Source organism: Rana temporaria, chromosome 5, assembly GCF_905171775.1.
Source record: "Rana temporaria chromosome 5, aRanTem1.1, whole genome shotgun sequence".
NCBI lineage: Eukaryota > Metazoa > Chordata > Amphibia > Anura > Ranidae > Rana > Rana temporaria.
This window is the reverse complement of record NC_053493.1, coordinates 87960320-87977998: the sequence shown is the minus strand read 5'-3', so window position 1 is coordinate 87977998 and position 17679 is coordinate 87960320.

The following is a 17679-nucleotide window of genomic DNA, read 5'->3' as shown; positions in this document are numbered from 1 at the left end:
AGACTTTTTAGGCAGATTTGCAGACAACAAAAATGTTTTTGAAGGTTTCAACACTTAAGCCCCATACACACTATCAGTTTTCCTGACGGTTTTCTCTTCAGGTTTACCAAAACCATCTAATATGAGGTCAAACCTCAAGAGTTTCAATTTGTATGCAATCAGGCAGGCCCTTGCACTACATGGTTTTGGTAAACCTGATGAGAAAACTGTCAGGAAAACTGATAGTGTGTATGGGGCTTAAGTGTGTTGGATCCTTCTCGTTCCTGGGTGCTCCTCTCTCCAGCCACCACATCATCAATATTTGTCTACAGATCCCACCACAGTCTTCTAATGTCTATTCAAAAGTGCAGAGGCTGCAGGGGGTATGTTCTGTCAATATGTGAGTGAACAAAAAGAGAAAAATACATAATTGTCCCACCATCAGTGGGACTAAGGTTCTGCTGTTTGCTGAACTAGCTCCACTGCTGTCAGTGTCATGAACTGCTATAAAGAATCCACGCATGTGACGTATTATAAGAACACACATGAGCGAGGAGTTCTATGGCTACTGAGGCCATTGATAAATGGATGCAAAAAGATTTCTCCCAGCAGCAAAAGAGATGGATTTTAAAACTTGGATAATGGATGGGTTCATTATGGAAACATACTATAAATTTGAGTTAGTAGGAAAACAGTACCAGTAGGGAATTGATGTTCGAAAGTAATAATGAAAGTACAGGGTCACATTAATGGGCAGATCTGCCCCCCTCTTCTATTAAAATTAAGTGTTCAATTTGTTTACTTACTATTCTCTGCACTTTAGCCCTGTCCCCAGCTTACGTCGCAGACCAGTGCCACCAACTCTCTTTAGGCATAATGATAGTCATGTCATTCTCTCTATTTCCTGTAAGTCCAGCCTGTCAATGACATACTTTTTAGGGTAGGGTAGCATGGATCTCCCCTTGAAACGCGCCAGAGATCTGAAAGGTCCTCCGGCGTGCTGGAAACAGCCCTAGTGATCTGGTCACTTTGCATTCATTATGGGCCTTAAAATGCTTTTATGATTGACTAATTTGTAAATATATTTCCTTTCTGTTTATACCAATAAACATTACTTGGGTAATGCGCAAGGGTGGTGTGCCCTCGTTTTTTCTACAAGAAGAAGCTACCATCACAAGACCGACTAGAAGACTACAGAAAAATAGAAAACAATAGAAATAGTTATGATTGAGGCATGTTGAGTTTTATTGTGTACAATTTATCAAACAAATGGACTATTTGAAAATTTGATCAATTCACTTTTTGTCAAATTACAAATTTAAAGTTTTTAATGTGTTATGTTGGATAGCTTACATGCATACCAACCTATCTGATGTAAACAGAAATATACACTCAGGCTGTATCTGAGCATTATGCAACCACAAACAACTTCTCTATTTCAGAATTAATGTTTTACTATGTAAAAAGTTACCAGAATTTGAGCTATGTGCAGATAATCATGTAACTACTACTAATAAGATCTCAGCAGATGGTCTACGACACGTGTGTCACTACTGCATACATAGGGCAGATATGTTACAGCTGAAGTTAGGTGGAGTGTGCAAGGATATCAGTAGAAGAAGTAGTAAGCCTGTTAGCCAGGGCTTATTTAGATGTTGCATTGGCGCACATGACCCTCTTTTTAACACTGTGCACCACAAAGCAAAGCATCTTTGTTGTGGGGCTCTACACAGCAAGTCCATTCCCCCCCCCACTCTATGGTATTAGAGTGTTGGGTAACATTCCAAATGGCATCACAATGAGTAGTAAAACATAGGCCACCATAACACAAATATGTGAATGGGTCAAAAAGTTGGCCACAGTTGGGTGACAAGCAAGTTATATAATGCTTTTCAAGTTGTGATTAGGGTTCCAACTGACATAAGCACACTCTGAAGACTTTTCAAACTTTCTGGAAGATCCCCATACAAGAGGTCAAACCTGCATGCACTCACATCTTGCTCATAAAGAAAAATGATTTACTTAAATTATGCTACAAGTCACCCAGATCATTGTGATCCGCATGTGGTATTTAGCATTGTGGTATAGTGTTATTTCCATACCGGTACTTTTGGATGTCATGTATAGAAAAAGTGCACCAGTGATTTCAGTATTAGCTTTTATTGTCCTTTAAAGAGGAAGTATAGTGTATTTTTAATGACCACCTATTTTAGGTTAGTAAGTAAAATTTTCACATTTTACATGGTTACTTTCCTATTATAGCGTTAAGTGCATGTAGAGTGTTGTAAATTAGGCAACAGCGGAAGAAATCACTAATTTGCAATTACTCCCCCTCATGAGGTAATAGCCATTATGTATTATTTATTAATTTCAATAGATTGTCTGACTCACCAATGTTAATTTACAAAAGGAATAGAGGCTGTTCACCTAGCAAAGTGAATAGGGTGAAGCTATGTTCCATTCCCGCCCAATCTTTTTTTTTTTTATTCCCTTGCATGAAAATGAGTGCTCAAAGTTAATATAACATTACAAGCTTTGGGAACAATCTGTACTCCTTTAGTGAATCACACCTATGGACATAAATTGTAAGAGGCAGCAGTAAAAAGCAGTAAAATGCAACTGCTGTGTATCTCTGCAAGGAAAAAGAATCTGCATAGATAATGGCCAAATATGGCTGCCCCCGTGTACATACAGTATATATTTACAATCTATACAGAGAATCAAACTTTTTAAACCATGATACACAGCGATAAAATAATTTACATGAGGCTCATGTCATTTACATTTACATGTACATAAAGAAAAGTCTAATTTCCGTTAAAGGCCAACTCAACCCAAAGCACATTGATCAGTTTTATATGGCCACTGGCAAACTCAATCCTTTCCTGGCTTTCTATATCTCTCAGGGACTCCAGTGGTGAGATAAATTCTGCAGAATCCATCCAGCTGCAGAGGCCATTACAAAGCCAAATGATGGTGTTATGCTCCCCCAGAGGTTTCTTCATAATGTAGATAAACAATAGAACAGTTAATTGGAAAACCCAGCTGCAAAAATATTAAGTCCGGCCATAGATGGAGCCAATTTCTTTTTTGCAACCATTGGGTTGAAGTCCCCCATCAACACAGTCCTGGAATCCCTCTCACAGACCTGTTGTGTTCTTCCAGCAGGAGGGGGCGGGGGAAGCCATTCCCGTCAGGTGAAGACAGTGAAAAAAAGAATGCATGTCAATTCCAACAGGCTGTATCTATCCAAGTTGATCGCTCAATCAACATGGATACATTCAGCCTGCCCATACAGGGTTCCAATCTTGGCCAGTTCCTACTGAATGGGCCGAGGTTCGAAACCACTTATGGCCGGTCTAACACCCTCTTCGTGGCCTTGTGAGACAGGCATAACAACAAACTTCTGCAGGTTAATCTCATTACCGAAAGTCTTTAAAAGACATAAGGAGAAGGAAATTCAAGCCACCAATGCCCATCTATAGTCTTGAGTGGAGTTGTCCTTTAAGCTTCCCAAAAGTGTGGATTATGCCTTTAAGATTTTTTTTTTCAAACCAGATAATGGTTATTGTAATGCATCTTGCAAAGAATGCCCTCAAGAAGAAAACCATTCATAAACTAGGTTAGGAATAGAACGTTCTGTTCACGTTTTGTATCATCATAACCCAGCCCTGGCTCTGCTTTTCATAGCTAAACTTTAAAAATCAAACAATGTAATAATGAGCTAAAACATCTATTTAACAAGGATTTTCTTTAATTGTGAAGGCCATCTCTGCATTCTGCTGAGCTGCTCACAATAAGAAGTACAAAGTGTCATCCTGCTGTGTGAGTAAACTGATGACTCACATTTAATATTGGGCTGAGCCAGGCGTTTCAACTCTGCCAAGTGAACTCCACAGGGAGCCCCACTTCAACCCACTCAGGTTTCCAACTAACAGAGCTGTATTTTCTGCAAACTGCTTAAGTTGGTCCTTATGATTTGCAAACTGCAGTAGGCTATAAAATGTGGTACACTGACAAGCTTCTAAGACAAAGTTCCTGGTAGGGGGAATTCTGGGAACAACTGCATAAAGTAAAAGTTAGACATCGTAGATCACATTTTTAAAGAGTTAAAATGCGACTTGATGGATTATTTTCCTGTGTCATTTCAGTTACAGCGATAAGCAAACCTGTAATCATATATTTTTGTTTCCTCAGAGTTTTTCTAAGTTTTGGGAAAAAAAAGACTTTCCAAGGCTTTTATGTGCTTTTAATAACAATTTACATTTCTACATCACTGGAAAACCATTTTTATTAGCCTTGGACATGTTTATTTTGAATCCCAGGATCCCAATTTAGAAGAAATTTAGGAAGTGCAGAAATGCCCTGAAGACAGAAAGTCACCTCTGGCAGATTTGGAACTTGCTGCTTTTCTGAAGTTAAAGAAATGTTTAACTGCACAGATCAAAGATTTAGGTTTTATTAACCTGTCTGTATTATTACTTGTTACATGGCATTATGATTGTATTCGCTGCATGGGATTTTTATGCAAGAATCTGTAAACAGTTTGCATTCTTAATCCAATATTTTAAATACATTATGAAACATGTCTGGATTTAATTTTACATTTATTTTACTTATATATTTGCTTGTTTACTTATACATTTTCTAAATGTTTTATTCAATTTTAATACCATAAAACCTATGTATACTTTAATAAGAAACTTATTTTTGCCTACTATGAGAAAACAATAAAATAAAATAAAAGGTTAATAAAGTTAAAAAAATTTAAGATCTTAGAAAATATAATGGCCACCAACAGTGTAAAGTGGTTCTAAAGGCAGAAGTCTTTTTTTCTCTTAATGCATTATATGAATTAAGATAAAAATACCTTCAGTGTGCAGCTCCCTCCTCAGTCCCTCCCCCAATACTTACCTGAGCCCCATCTCAATCCAGAAATGTTGCAGGAGAGCCTCAGCTGTCTGCCTTCTGATAAGCTGAGACACAGCAGTAGGCACAGTTGGCTCCCACTGCTGTCAATCAAACTCTGTGAGCCAATGAGGAGAGAGAGGGGGCGAGGCCGAACTTTAGCTAAGTGTCTGAATGGACACATAGAGCAGCAACTCGGCTCGGGTAAGCCCATAGCAAGCTGCTTGCTGTGGGGGCACTCAGCAGAAGGGAGGGGCCAGGAGTGCCGGCGAGGGACCCAAGAAGAGGAGGATCCAGGCTGCTCTGTACAAAACCACTGAACAGAGCAGGTAAGTATAACATGTTTGTTATTTTGTTTTGCTAAGTGCTGAGCAAACTGTTGGCGCTATATGAAACACTATAAAAACCTGTATAATAATAATAATAATAATAATAATAATAATATTAGTTTGTTTTTTAATTGCAAATACATACAGTGGTGTTATGCTATGAGGGGCCACCCTCTGCTCTGTTTACTTGAGAACATTTTGTGCACCATTTCACAGGTTGTGGAGTCTGTAGTATCTTAGAGCCATAGAATGATGTGAAAGAAGGGGGATACTGTGCATAGATATTCTGCTGTCACGATGATCGAATCTGGGATACATAATCACTGTCAACCTACCTTTTCAGGTTTAGTGGGTGAGTTTTGTCTATTATTGAGTGGAGGTGGAGGGACACATTTGAAATCATGAAGATTTATGGACTGATTCTATAATATGTACTTAGATACTTTGCACTGTATCGACCTGTTGCACTATATGCAGATTTTGACTTTATAGCTATGATGCTTATTTTAGGTCCTTTAAACGCCTTTACTGGATTTTGCAATTTTGCAGTATATCTGCTGCATGTATGTGGTAAAAGGAAAAAAGAAAAGTTTTGGGACTTTAGTAGCCAAAGTACATGCATCCCTCTCCTGATGAGTGGCTATAACTGCCACGAAACGCGTCGAGGCACATGAGTTTTCTGATTCAAGGATGCCAAGCCTAGCTCTTTTTAAGTTATGCACTTTATTGTATGATTTCATTTTTTTATGATGATTATACATTATTGGATCTGTATCTGTATTTCATTTATTTATCAATTGCTCTTTTCTGTATCATCTATGTTTATTAAATATGTCAACTTGATCATGTTCATTTCTATTTTATTATTATGTTTCTTTTTGAAAACGTGTGTCATGCACACATTTTCAAGCTGTTACAGGCATTTGGCGTTTCAAATGCCTCCAAACATCCACCCTGAATGCATTTTTTTTTATTTTCCAAAAAATGCTTTTAAACTCAACTGCCTAGAAATTACTATAAACGACCCTGTGTACATGTACTGATAAGTTAACATAGAGGAGAGTTCAGGGGCAGCTAAAAAAAATGCCCAACTGCTCCTAAATGTATGTTTACTAGCAGCAGTGTACATGAAGCCTAAGCCAGAAATTTCAAAAGACAAGAAATGTCATCTGAAGGTGTAGATGAAAACTGATAACATTTTGAAAAACAGTTGAGAAACATATGAACAGACTTAGCAATTGTAACCAGGTGCTTGGCTAGAGAAAGATCCACTATAAGGACACTATGCTGCAGCTGCTTTGTGTGGCCATACAGGACTCATATGCTGGCTTTCAGTGCCATTCAGCATCCATCCAGCAGAGGGAAGGACTTCTGAAGGACTTGAGAGATGCAGGCCACACTGAACGTTGGGGAATGTTGTGTGAGAGGAGGATCTTGCATAAGAGTAGATAGAGTGATGGACTGCAACTCCCAGATATAAACTCTTAAAAGGAGGGGAACAGAACAGTTTTCCTCCTGGACTTTAGAGAAAGAGAGCTTCCTCTTTCTGTGAGGGGATCAGAGTGTGCACATCGCTATCCCTGAGTGCACACTAACCTGCTACAATTCTGCAAGCTATGACAGAAACTGGAGGGCTGTTAACCTGTGTGCTCAGGACTGGATTCTCTCAAGGCAGATCGAGAACTGAGCTGACATACACAGCGGGAAAGTTACTGTATTGCTGGGACTGGTGATAGGGCATTGCTGCCCTTGAACTATTGCTGCTAGCAGAGACTGGGCTCATAGGGACTAGACATTTGACCAGCATCCTTTACCACTGCATGCAGACTTTATTGGAACTGTACTTATGTGCACATATCGTAAAGAATGTTAGCTGGCTGAAGAACTAGGGCAAAGAACTGTCTCTTTAGATTGCTGCTTTACAAGTACTTCACTTGCTGCCTAAAGAAAGGGGTGCCTCTGCAGTAAGGTATTGGGCTTAGCATAGTAATTCATATATGATTTGCAGATTACCATATATAGATTAAACTAAGCATTTAGATCCTTATTCTATACTACTACATGGAGCACTATTCCTCCCACTGACACCAATATTGGGGCACTATTCCTTCCACTGATAACAAATGATGTGGCACTATTTATCCCACTAACACCAATGATGGAGCTAAATTCTTCCCACCGATACCAATGATGGGGGCACTATATCTCCCACAGACACAAATTATGGAGCTAGATTCCTCCCTCTGAAACCAAGACATTTTTTACCCCCACTGGCCATGGTCTGTCCCCCACCAAATTTGAATGACCATAAACCAGCCCTTTGTTTTGAAAGTTTGGAGACCCCTGGTCTAGAGAATTGTGTTTGTCTTACACTCTACTTGTTCCCATATGTACATATTGCCATCTACTTTAGTCCATTACAATATAATCCATTTATTTATTCCTAACCAGTGTGTTTGCATCCTGATACTGAAAAGTAGTGTGTGCAGGATATTTATACTTGTGCTTAGTAATAGTGGTGCAATATCCTTTTTGATTAACCTGGTATGTCAAAGGAGCTAAGGTTATTCACTGAGTTCAAACAAAATTCACCAAGTAGTTCCTGCAGGGGTAGTGCTACACAAATTTTGCAGACACATTTTGCTGCTGTTGCAGAAAACTTAAAATAAAAAATTATAAACGTTACATTCAGTTCACTTAAAGGTATCAGAGAATATTCTCGTTTTGATAGAGCTGAAGAATTAGACCACCTACTAGATCTCTTGAGGATTCTGCTGGCAAGTTCCCTACACTTCAGTTCCAAGGCTTGTCCACCCACCAGGGCCATTATGAGGGGGCCCCATGTTCCTCAATAAATTTGTTCTGTACTGCAGAAAATGTAGCAGGAGTAGTAAAAACTTCCCAAGGTAGGCAGACAAGCCCAAACGTCAGGGTTAGAAAATAAAATCCCATTGCATTCAACCTTATTATTTAAAGTTCACTTTTGGGGGAAATGACCCTATTAAAAAAAGGTACTATAAAAAGGCTAATAAATGTAAACCAAGACTGACGTATGTTTTTTTCTGACTTCTCTCATCAATACACTGGAGAATTCAAATAATCTCCTGTGTTTTCAGCACAATCAGCAGTAATAGATCTACTGTAAACTGCATCAGTAATAATTAATATAGCAGCTGTTCTTCAGTTCAGCTAAACATTCAGCTGATCTTATATTAGAGAGATGTAGTAGCCATTAGGGAGTGGAATTAAAAACCAACATCTGACGCCAGAGCTTGGACACTGAAGATAAGGCTTAGAGAGAACTACTGGAGACAAGCTGTCTCTCCTTGCTGATTGGGAATTGAAAAATATGGCTTGTTTTGTTTTTTTTGTTTTTTTTTCACCAAAAAAAAAAAGAAAAATGTATACAATTGGTCACAGCAATAATTTACCTTTATTCTCTTTTATCTGCATTCATTTCAAATGATGTAGTTAACAAATCACAAAAATAAATTATATGTTAAATTGAAAAAAATATTTTTATTATTTTGTGTATTTGTATTTAAATTAAAGTAAAAAAAAAACTTCTGTGCTGCAGCCTCCCCCCTTGTACTTACCTGAGCCCGATCCTGATCAAGCATTGTGCATGAAAGCAGCGATTCCACTGGCTCTGCCCTCCTCACTAGGCAGATTGATAGCAGTGGGGGCGATTAGCTTCTTTTTTAATCTAAAGGGAGAGCAGTTGAGGGTGGTAAAAACACGACTGAACCATGCGGTTTTACCATGCCCAAAACAAGTGTAAACTTGCCCTAAAGCCTGGTACACACTAGTAGTTTTTTTTTGTTTTTAATTTAACCCAGCAGGCTGAATATAAAAAAAAAACTGAAGAGCTCAAGAGGAGCCGCTGTACTAACATTTAAGGTTAGTAAAGCAATCTCCCCTGTTGAGCTATTGTGCTCTGACAGGAGGACAGCCCCATGACTAGAACACTGCTGATCGGCAGACCTTTTACGGTCATATCCCTTTGACAGAAGCTTCTGAATGTCAGCCGGTTTCTATTGAACCAGCTGATGCCAACCGATATTCAGCCTATGTGTACTAGGCTTAAGAGGCAAGGATTTCTTCTCACCCTCTGCTGTGTCACAGGGACACAATGTATTGCAAAAGGAATGTTAGGAGTTTGAATCCAAATGGGAAAAGCCATTGGATCTCCAGCTTAAGAGAGTGTCTCTCTGTTATGCAGGGAATCCCTAAGGGTCCCTGGAAATGTCTAAGCAAATTTTAAGTATACGAGAGCACAATATTTTTTATTAATCTTCATAAAAGGTCAGAAAACAAAGCCATTGCATTTGGGGGCTTCATCAGGGCTTTAAAACTGACTTATACTGGACACACAAGTTTAAGCAACACAAATTATAATGACTGCGGTATAATCTCCAACTGGCCTTTTACCAAGATTAATAAACTTTTTTCAGGACCTGCGCTAACCTGTCATGCTCTCATCCTTTCACACTTTGCTTTGAAAAAAGAAGGAAATGGAACAAATTGCCAATGAGACATAGACAGCCGAAAAAAGAAAGGTTGACAAAGGTTTAACCATTCACTGTTCTATCCAAAACTGAAAAAAAAAAATGGCTTTAAAGATATTTTAAAAGAGCTTTGTAATTTGACTAAAGCTTCCCCATCTGATCCTGATCAGACTATACCTGTACATTACCCACCATAATTCACAAGAACCCACAATCCTCTGTTGTTTACATTGGTTGGCTGACTGAAGCTTTGCCATTCAAATACAAATGTTCTGGTAGAGGGATAGCAAAGCCCTGTGCCCCAGTAAGAATGGCACACAGGCCAGGCATTAGGTGGAGCGTCATGGGGTGCAAGTCTGCCTGTTTCTTTATCAAACATTGTTCGATTTTTGTAACATTACCTACAAATATCCAATCATGTTTGAGCATTTAGGTATTATCTAAGAGCTGAAAGATCGTATGTAAAAAAAAGGCAGAGTTATATAATACAGGATTTATATAGCGCCAACAGTTTATGCAGCGCTTTACAATAAAAAGGAATACAGTACAATTACAAAACAGTTCAATATAGAAGGAAAGGGTGCAGTTCATGCAAGAAAGCTCAAGAATTTACAGGAATTAGGCCCCGTACACACGACCGAACATGTCTGCTGAAACTGGTCCACGGACCAGTTTCAGCAGACATGTTCGATCATGTGTACGGCCGATCGGACAGGATTCCAGCGTACATTTGCCCGCCAGACCGTTTTCGAGCGGGCAAATGTTTCTAAACTTGCTTAGAAACATGCCCGCTGGAATCCTGCCCATCGGACATGTTCGGTCGTCTGTACAGACTTACCGTACATGTCCGAGCGGCCGCCATCCCTCGCATGCGTCGAATGACTTTGACGCATGCGTGGAAGCATTGAACTTCCAGGGCCGCGCACGTCGCCGCGTCACCGTCGCGGCGACGGCGCGGCCTCTTCACCGCGTATCGTGTACGCGCGGATTTCTGTATGATGGTGTGTACAGCCATCATACAGAAATCCCCGGGCGGGCATGTATGCTGAAAACGGTCCGGCGGACCGTTTTCATCGTACATGTTTGCCCGTGTGTACGAGGCCTAAGACGCGCTTTGCCAAGAGGAATGGGCAGCTTTACCATCTGAGAAGATAAAGAGCCTCATCCACAAATACCACAAAAAGGGGACAATACACAGTATTAAGAACTGGGGTATGTAAACTTTTGATCAGGGCAATTTGGGTAGTTTCTGTTGCCATTATGATTTAAAAAGAGTAAACACAGTTGATTGATATAATAAATGGCTTCAGCCAAACACTAACCATGAGTGAAAGAAATGTTTTTGTGTTATCATTTATATTCTCTGAAAAATGGCCAAGAAATCATAAATTCTGCCAGGATATGTAAAACTTATGAGCACTACTGTAACATGCCAATTTAACGTAGATTTAATTTCTAACTGCAAGAGTAGACAGTAAGGGTGCATGCTGTCCTTTTCATGTATGATGTAGTACTGTGGGGGAGAGATGATCCCCCATTAAGGTTGAGTGCTCGTGGTTGGTTTGGCCACAGGTGAAGCCTGGGAGCAGTGCCGTGGACTTTGTATATTTACTTTGGATGACATTTAGTTTGCTAAAGCATTGCATATCATAAATAATTGCAGTTTCTTTTGTTTTTTGCAAACAGTGCTGCTGTTTTTCTCCCTTCTGTTTTTCCTACCTGCACTTGATTTAGCATTGATTGTACCTCATTGCTTTCTGATAATTCCAAGGGAAGACCATGACTGTGCAATGTGTGTCAGCATTGCTGCTGGTAGAATCAACCAGGAAGTGACAGGTTGCCATTTCAGGAGCACAATTCAGAGATGGTTGTTACCCATAACAGGAGGTACAGAGGCTTTTATTGCTGGATCACCAGGTATTGTTTTAATAAAAACTACAGGTTGAAAACAAGTTTTGAAAGGAACATGTTAAAGGGATTGTAAAGGCAGAAGTTTTTTTAAAAATCTTAATGCATTCAATGCATTAAGATAATAAAAGCCTTCTGTGTGCAGCAGCCCCAATCCAACCCTATAATACTTACCTAAGCACCATCTCTATCAAGTGTGTCTCGGCTGCCCAGGACACCCCTCCTCATTGTCTAAGACCACCGCATGGTGCCATTGGCGCCCGCTTCTGTCAATCAAAATCAGTCAGCCAACCAGGAAGGAAAGGGGGCGGGGCCGGGCCATGGCTCATGCCTGAATAGACACAGGGAGCTGTGACTCGGCTTGGGTGCCCCCATAGCAAGCTGCTTGCTTTGGGGGCAAGCAAAAAAAAAAACTTCAAAATAACTTTAAAGCCTACATGAGATATTAGAGGGTGAATTTTCACCCTCTGAAGCAACTTACCTACACGTGTATAGAGCTGTTTTTTGTTGTTGTGTTGTTTACTGTTTTTTTTTTTTTTTTTCTAAATTTTCTGGCCCTGCCTTCCCATGTACGTCATTTGTCTAGGTGAACGATGTGCACACTACCCGCTGTGCCTCCCAGGATAGGCTCGTCACGTATCCCAGGAGGCATAGCCTTATACCTTTCATTCAGGAGTGGTGAATGAAGTGGTGAAGGGGGCAGGCCGATCAGCACGTCATCGGGAGACCCGCCAGAATAGCCAACGGACCTCTTGATGACATCAGAAATAACATGGCGGCGCGAAACAGAGGGCGGTAAGGCCTGAGAGGATCTCAGCAGGACAAAGCTGGATCTGCTGGATAGGTGGGTATCTGAAATGTGCAGATACCACCTTCTGGTAAACAGGGGTAAAATAAACAAAATACCTGGGGAGTGTCGATCCGCTTTAGTACTCATACTATGCTTATGACATCTTGTAATATTATTACCATATTACAAAAATGTGTCGTTTGCTTTCCTATTTAAAGCATACAACGTTTTTGCATGTTCTGTTGTGTTCATGGTAGGATTAAGAAACAGACTTGATTTAGCAAGTTTGAATAACAGAAAAATAATGACACTTAAAACACCTGCTGCAGTTACAATTTGTTTTATGGCTCCTTATACGATTGTTAGATCCTGAACTATTTAAGATACAATCACAGGATAGACAGTGTCAGGGGAAAAATTAAGATTTAAAGATGAAAGATATTACCTTTGTGCCATGTCTTTTTTTTGTAACAATAGTAAATTAATTGGACTAAATGTAGATCAGAGTTTTGACACAGACAGGGGTGATGTTGATTTCAGAGGCCCCAGAAAGCTTACCAGGGAAGGTGTGAGAGGTAATTAACTGCTACAATATTTTCCTTGAGTCTGCTCTTAATAAGGAAGTGGAACACTGATTGTAGAGAACAGTAACAGTTTATTATGTAGCACATTCCCATTCCTCTAGTTTTATGGTCTGATCAACCACATTTTACCTAACAATTTATTATGTTTACCATACAGACAATTAGGTTTTCTCACTTCATACCAACAGACAACATGGTGAGATTGTTTTGTATCAACACTAACTTACTTGTCAGATATACGGATTGCTGCAGAGGACGTGCATCTGCTGTAGACATTAAACTTTGTGTGCAGCTCAGAAATGAGAGTTTAATGCTTTTTTGATGGCTTTTTACATTGGAAGTAAAAAAAAACAAAAAAAAAACAAAATGATTTCTTATAAAATCCGCTGAATAATACCTTTCAATACTCCAGAGTTAGGAAAAGTTTTTGCATAGAATTTTAACTTCTGTCTTAAAGAGAACGTGTAGTGTGAACATGTTTTCTTTATTGATTGTGGTCAATGGACAAGGACTGACATTCTTTTTATCATTATTATTTACATAAATGTAAAATGCATATTCACATTCACAAGACACAATGAAGTTATACTGTATCAGCAAGGTCTCTTACAGTCAAAGATTTTAATGCAGAATTGGATTTTAGGATGTGCTCTTTTGAAGAAGAAACAGGCAGGACGTCTACGAGGGCGGTAGAAACAGCCACTACATCTACAAGGGCTGTAGAAACAGCCACTACGTCTATGAGGGCCGTAGAAACAGCCACTACAGTACATTTACGAGGGCTGTAGAAAAAGCCATTACGTCTACGAGGGCCATAGAAACAGCCATTACGTCTATGAGGGCCATAGAAACAGCCAGTACGTCTATGAGGGCCGTAGAAACAGCCACTGCGTCTACGAGGGCCGTAGAAACAGCCACTACGTCTATGAGGGCCGTAGAAACAGCCACTACGTCTACGAGGGCCGTAGAAACAGCCACTACGTCTACGAGGACCGTAAAAAACAGCCACTACGTCTACGAGGGCCGTAGAAACAGCCACTACGTCTACAAGGGCTGTAGAAACAGCCACTACGACTATGAGGGTCATAGAACTAGCCACTACATCTACAAGGGCTGTGACATAGTGGTCAGCCAAGGAGAATTAATGCAGCAGAGGAAACACACACATCATGCTTATTTTCGTTTCAACTTCGGAAGATGTCCAGCAGTACCATCACCTACTGTCTGGAGAAGTCTAGCCAGAAGTGGTCTTCATGGAAGAATTGCGATCAAAAATCCATACCTCCAACTTGATAACAAGGCTGAATGATTTAACTATGCACAAAAATATAGGCACTGGGGTGCAGCAGGTACTTTGGACTGATGAGTCAAAATGTGAAATATTTGGCTGTAGCAGGAGGCAATTTATTTACAAAAGGGCTGAAGAGTGGTATAATAATGAATGTCTACATGCAACACTGAAGAATGGTGGAAGTTCCTTGCAAGTTTGGGGCTGCATTTCTAAAAATGGAATTGGAGATTTGGTCAGGACCAATGGTGCCCTCAATGCTGAGAAATACTGGAAGATACTTATCCATCATATCATACCATCAGGGAGGCCTATGATTGGCCCCAAATTAATTCTGCAGCAAGACAATGACCCCAAACACACAGCCAATGTCATTAAGAACTATTTTCGATGTAAAGAACAACGCATAGTTCTGGAAGAGATGGTTTGGTCCTCACAGAGTGCTAATCTTAACATCATCGAGTCTATCTGGGATTACATAAAGAGACAGAAGGATTGGAGGCATCCTACATCTGCAGAAGATCTGTGGTTAGTTTTTTAAGATGTTTGGAACAACCTACCCACCAAATTCCTTCAAAAACTATGTACAAGTGTACCTAGAAGAATTTATGTTGTTTTGAAGGCAAAGGGCAGTCACACCAAATATCGATTGGATTTCTCTTCTGTTCATTTCCTTTCCATTTTGTTAATTGATAAAAATAAGCTATTAACCCTTATTTCTGAAAGCATTCTTAATTCACTCCCTAAAAAATCTGCCTCACGCTGATTTACATCAGCAGAATGGCACGGTTGGGCACAATCACGTACAGGTACGTTGCCCTTTAAGAGCCCAGCCACGGGTCGCACCCGCGACACCCGCTGGACGCTCGCGACCCGGTCCTGAGCTCTGTGACCGCCCCCGCTGGCCCTGTGGACCCGATCGCTGCCGGTGTCATACCCAACCCGCATTCTAGCTCATTATGCTTTTGTCTTGCAGTTGTTTTTTTATTTTTTAAGAGAGGGTTTAGTTCCTCTTTAAATGCTTACTAGTGTAATTACCTTAACTTGTCTTGATTTCAGCCTCTTGCAATTTCCTTTACAGCAACACTCTGGAGACGTGAGCAGCACTATGAGACAATTAGGTGTGACACATGCAATTGTGCTGAAAAAACATGCTGGTAGGTAGAAAGAGCAGTGTGACCAGAGAGGTGGCCTCATCAGGCTGCTACTGCTCTTTCACTGTCCAGACAGCATCACACCATTGTATTCCCTAAAGTGATTAAATAACAAACATGTTATACTTACCTCCTCTGTGCAGTGGTTTTTCACAGAGCATCCCTATTCCTTTTTGTTTGGTCCCCCACCAGCGGTCCTGGCTTCTTCCCCCTGCTGAGTACCTCCAATAGCAAACATTTTGCTATGGGGGCACTTGAGCAGGCTTGCTCCCAAGCTGCACCCCTGTGAATGAACATTGAACATTAACACACAGACCATGGCTTGATCCTACCCCTGCTCTCTCCTTATTGGCTCACTGCTGTGGCTGACAGCAGCAGGCACCAATGGCTCACACTTTTTTGTGAACCAATGAGGAGAGAGACACTGGGAGAGCCGCTGCTCTCATGCACATCACTGGATAGAGATGGGGCTCAAGCAAGTATAAGGAGTGGCTGGGGGGAAGCTGCACCCAGAAGCCTTTTTACCCTAATGAATAGAGCTGTATACATCTCAGATCTGGGTGGATAGAACTCCTTTAGTAGGTTTTCTTTTATGAATTTTGCCTGTGTGTTTATCTGATTTCCTAGGGTTCATCTTTAATTGTGTTAATTTTTTTATGTTCAACATATACAGAATATATATTTTCCTATGAAAAAAAGAATGAATGAAAGTGAAAAATATTTGCAGCAGATTCACAAATACAGTATATATTTCCTATGCACCCAAAGATGATCATGTCTGCATACTTATGTCCTGCTGTGTCTTTCTGCTTTTGGATGACTTTTTTAAACCACTGTAATTGTTTTGCATCTATAAAACACATAAATTATCCAGAATGTCTCTGTTCTGTAAAATAAATTATCTACTTGGAACATTGTCCTGACCACATAAAATTAGAACTTCAAAATGTCATACAATAATAAATATTTTAAAGTATATCATTTTAGAACGCTGTCTTATACAAAAAAACAACTGCCATGGAATAAAAAAATAAAATTCTCATGATAAAATAAGTCAAAGCCTAATGTAACCACAAAAAAGCAAGTAAGGGGTTCTTTTTAAAAACCAAGAGATGCATCTGTTTCAGATGTGTCTTAATTGTAAGATTTCCTAACAAACACAATGGTGTTCATTTACTAAAGACAAATAGGCTATTAATTTTTCAAGGGAATTTGCCCTTTGCAAGATAAATATCCCGCAAAGCTTAATAAATGTGGTGGAATTTCACTTTGCAAAGAATACCCAATCACATGATGGACGTCAGAGGAGCTTACTCTCTTTTTTAAGCTCTGGGGTATTTCCCCTTGCAATGTACAACTTCCCCTGCAAAGTAAACAGTCAGTTTGCCTCTTGGAAATCATCCCCAATGGCTTCTTTAAAAATCTGCACAGAAACAAAACACTGAAGATAATTTTACTTTCAAAGAGGATTTTTTTTTAACCAAACTACTTTTAAATTTGCCCCAAAAAAATCTAATTTTGAAGCAGTAAAGTATATCATAACATGTGATTATCTAAAACGGAGCTCTTAATATTTCCTCCCCCACGTGCCCCTTCCCCTGACTTCTCTATGAAGATCAATGGCACATCTATCAGTCCGTTACCACATGCCAGGGTGCTAGGGGTAACCTTAGACTCTGAACTGTCCTTGCAGGCCCACATCCAATCCCTGTCCAAATCATGCCGCCTTAGCCTCCACAACATTTCCAGAATACGCCCCTTTTTAACTAATGACACCACCAAGCTTTTAATTCACTCTCTGGTCATCTCTCGCCTCCACTACTGCAACTTCCTCCTCATTGGATTACCTTTACATAGACTATCCCCCTTCAGTCCATCATGAATGCTGCTGCAAGACTCCACCTTACCAACCATTCAGACTCCTCCACCCCTCTCTGCCAATCCCTCCACTGGCTCCCACTCGCCCAACTAATAAAATTCAAAGTACAAACGATAATTTACAAAGCCATCTTCAACTCGGCCCCCAACTACATCACTAACCTAGTCCCAAAATACCAACCAAGCCACTCTCTTCAGTCCTTCCAAGACCTCCTGCTTTCTAGCTCCCTTGTTACCTACTCCTATGCTCGCCTCCACGATTTCTCCAGAGCTTCTCCCATTCTTTGGAACTCCGTACCCCAATCTGTCCGACTGCCCCCTAATCTATCCATATTTAGACGATCCCTGAAAAC